Source organism: Lepisosteus oculatus, chromosome 15, assembly GCF_040954835.1.
Source record: "Lepisosteus oculatus isolate fLepOcu1 chromosome 15, fLepOcu1.hap2, whole genome shotgun sequence".
NCBI lineage: Eukaryota > Metazoa > Chordata > Actinopteri > Semionotiformes > Lepisosteidae > Lepisosteus > Lepisosteus oculatus.
Window position 1 is genome coordinate 34,245,939 of NC_090710.1, and position 4,062 is coordinate 34,250,000.

Genomic DNA, 4,062 nt, shown 5'->3' on the forward strand with positions numbered 1-4,062 from the left:
GGGTAGGAGCTCTTGGCTTGCAGCTGTGGTGGCCCGAAGACTGTGGAGAAAGGTGAGTGGTTTTGATGTGTTTGGGTAGTAATTTGAAAAAGTTTGAAGGTTGAAGGTGTTTAGAATATTTGTGCACTGTGAGTTTGAGAAGGTTTTTGGTATGTGTCTGGTGGAAAGGTGGCATATTCAGTTGAAACTGAACTTTCTTCTAAAGACTGTCCAAATGTTCCACAAAGTAGTGTAGTCCCACAACTGAGTATTTGTAAAAACTTGTGGTACCCAGCAGATCCTGATCCTCTAAGTAACCCCCAGCATTATCACCCGTGCATTCTGAATGGCTGGATCATGTAGATGGGCTGGCTAATACTTGTTTAGTCATTGGAAACGTGTGTGTGTTGCATTATAAACAATAGGGCTTTGCAAATGGACCATTTCAAGGAGATGTTGGGATAGGTTCTTGGTGAATTGGCCACACCTCTGAGTTAATCATGAGGGTTTTAAAGACACAGTCTGGGGGCTGGTAGTCATTCTGTTTCCGGCTCCTGTAAGGGTAGGAGCTATTGGCTTGCAGCTGTGATGTCCTGAAGGCTGCTGTGGAAAGGTGGGTGGTTTTGATGTGTTTATTGTCTTTGGGTTGTAATTTGAGGTGTTTAGAATATTTAATGTGAGTTTGGGAAAGTTTTTGGTATGTGTTGGGTGGAAAGGTAGCATATTCAGTTGAAACTAGACTTTCTTTGAAAGACTCTGAAGAAACATGTCTACTTAAATCTGGATTTTTTTTGCATGTTTAAATTGAAATGTTTTCACCCATGGGTTATCTTCAATAAGATGACCTTTGTAAATGGCTTTCCAAAGGCTGGTAGATGAGGATTTAAACCTCTTGGGACCTGAATTTGTTAATTTGCCTTGCTTTTTGTAAGCATTCAAAGAAAAAAGACAATACAATCCTGGATGAGTGCTTTCACAAGGATGGCAGGTAAGAGAATACACATTTTAGGGGTTGACAAGAAGGTAGTATTTTTAGATCAGGGTCAGTGTTCTGGGAAGATTTGAGTTGGAGAAACTGAGATGTATGTTTGGGGTGTGTAACTGATTTTTGTTGTATATCTAAAGTAATTTTTGATGGCAAGTTGACATTTGGAATAATTACATGATGGTTTTTCCTTTCAGATGGGAGAAGAATGAGGAGTTAAAGGGTTAGGGACTAATTTGGTCAAATGTTTTTAGTTATGTCTGGCATTTATAGCTTGTTGAATTGTGAATATTGTACATTCTGTGGGAAGGGAGTTCTTGGTTTTGGGGGAGGGTTTGTTATGAATTGAAGTATTTTATTTTGATGTTTAATATAAATGTAAACTAATCTTTAAGTTGTTTTTTTTTTCTACTTTGGTCATTTTGTGGGAGGTGGTGGCCAGATCTTTGTTTCATTGGGTACCTGTATGTCTGCATGTGGTGCAGATGTGGGAGATGGTGTCCATCTTCCAAGAGAGGTGTTTGTAGTGTGAATTTTTTTAGTATTTTTATTTCCTGACCAGAATTGGAACAGAAGGTGAAAATGGTGTGCATCTTGAAGAGGCCTCATCAGGAGCAGCTTTTGAGTGGACCTTTTTCCTCTGCCAGTGTTTCAACTTTAGACTTTTTCTACAACCAAATCATGTGTCTGGATGGAGTCGAGGAGCCTGTCTGAAGTAATAATGGACTTTTAAAAGAAGTAAATTGTTGTGGTATGTTAAGTAAATTTGTTCTGTGTATTATGTTGAGTAAGTGAATGTGGAATCATTGTAGCCTGTAATAATGTGGTGTTTTCTTGGATTGTAAAAAACCTGATTATGATGGGGGAAAATGGTTTGTAAATTGTTTTGTATTGTTAAGGGCAATGTCCCTAACTGTAAACTTTGTTTTTAATTAATTGTAATGCAATGTCCTTGAAATTGTTTAATGCTCACTGAATGTTATGTTGCCAATTGTCATGATGTAGTATTGTAATTTGAGCACAATAAAGTTTCTGGGAGTGCTCTTTGAGGATCTGTATTGATGACAGAAAGAAATGTGGGTATGTTTGTTATACAATGTTGTTTTAAGCTGTACTGTATTTTTAGTGATTTGAGAAATCATCCTTTGTGTGTTTTTATTTTCAAATGAGCTAGAATGTATGTTCTTTTTTTAAAGAGCAGTGTTTGATTGTTTAGGTTTTGTTGAAAGTATGTAAATTGTAATGTTTAACACCCTTTCATAGCTTGAAGAGGCAGGTGGTAAGTACCTTTTTGTGTGTGTGTGTGTGGGGGGGGGGGGGGTTAGGGATAGCTCTTAGCTCAGTTTTGGCTTGCTGTTGTTAGCTTGTTATGGGTTAACTTTGCTTCTAACCCTAGAACCATACCACCATGTTCTGTGCATTGTTTTGAGCAAGTGAATGTGGGATCATTGTAGCCTGTAATGTGGTGTTTTCTTTGATTGTAAAGAACTTGATTATGTTGGGGGAAAAATGGTTTGTAAATTGTTTTGTATTGTTAAGGGCAATGTCCCTAACTGTAGACTTTGTTTTTAATTAATTGTAATGCAATTTCCTGAAATAGTTTAATGCTCACTGAATGTTATGTTGCCAATTGTCATGATGTAGTATTGTAATTTGAGCACAATAAAGTTTCTGGGAGTGCTCTTTGAGGATTTGTATTGATGACAGAGAAATGTGGGTATGTTTGTTATACAATGTCATTGTTTTAAGCTGTACTGTATTTTTAGTGATTTGAGAAATCATCCTTTGTGTGTTTTTATTTTCAAATGAGCTAGAATGCAAGTTCTTTTTTTAAAGAGCAGTGTTTGTTTAGGTTTTGTTGAAATGATGTAATGTTTAACACCCTTTCATAGATTGAAGAGGCAGGTGGTAAGTACCTATTTGTGTGTGGGGTAAGGGATAGCTTTTAGCTCAGTAGTTTTAGCTTACTGTTATTGTTGTCTTGTTTTGGGTTAACTTTGCTTCTAACCCTAGAACCATACCGCCATGTTCTGTGCATTGTTTTGAGCAAGTGGATGTGGGATCATTGTAGCATGTAATGTGGTGTTTTCTTGGATTGTAAAGAACTTGATTATGTTGGGGAAAAATGGTTTGTAAATTGTTTTCTGTCAAGGACAATGTCCCTAACTGTAAACTGTTTTTAATGTTTGTGATGCAATGTACTTGAAATAGTTCATGCTCACTTAATGTTATATTGCCAATCTTCATGATTAGTTGAGTATTGTGATTTGAGCACAGTAAAGGTTCTGGGTGTGCTTTTTGAGATTTGTAATGATGGCAAAAGATCTTTGTTATGCAATGTCATTGTTTTAAGTTGTACTGTATTTTAGTGAGGTGAGAATTTGTCTTATGTTTTTTTCAATGTGGTAGTGAAAAATCTGAATTGCAAAGTGTATTTTTTATTTGTAATGCAATGTATTGGAAGTGATTTAATTTTCAATGAATGTTTTGTTGCAAATATTTGTGTTTAGTATTGTAATCTGAGCACAATACAATTTTGGGTGTGCTCTGTGAGGGTTTAATAATGCTTGGAAAGTTTTGGAATATTTTTGTGTAATGTTCTTATTAGAACTGTATTTTTAGTGATTTGAGTTTTGGGTGTGCAATATTAATTGTAATGAAATTTATACTTTGAACTTGTTATTGTTTGTAAACAGTTCTGATTAATGCTGTCAAGGGTTGCCAAAGGAGGTGGTGAGTATGATTTGTGTTTGTATGATTGTAGCCTTTAGCTGTACTATCTGTAGGATGTAAGTCCAATGTCAACTCTCTTTGGACCCTGGTAAAGTAAAGTAAAGTAAAGTAAAGTAAAGTAAAGTAAAGTAAAGTAAAGTAAAGTAAAGTAAAGTAAAGTAAAGTAAAGTAAAGTAAAGTAAAGTAAAGTAAAGTAAAGTAAAGTAAAGTAAAGTAAAGTAAAGTAAAGTAAAGTAAAGTAAAGTAAAGTAAAGTAAAGTAAAGTAAAGTAAAGTAAAGTAAAGTAAAGTAAAGTAAAGTAAAGTAAAGTAAAGTAAAGTAAAGTAAAGTAAAGTAAAGTAAAGTAAAGTAAAGTAAAGTAAAGT

The 4,062-nt window shown here is 34.9% G+C and overlaps 1 long non-coding RNA gene across 1 annotated transcript; it reads left to right on the plus strand.

Annotated features, from left to right (window-relative positions):
• LOC138223172 (uncharacterized) lies at positions 1–2,047 on the plus strand. Its single transcript, XR_011181689.1, has 2 exons — positions 1–52; positions 1,527–2,047. It is a non-coding gene; the product is annotated as an uncharacterized lncRNA (long non-coding RNA).
• Positions 2,048–4,062: the final 2,015 nt, after the last annotated feature.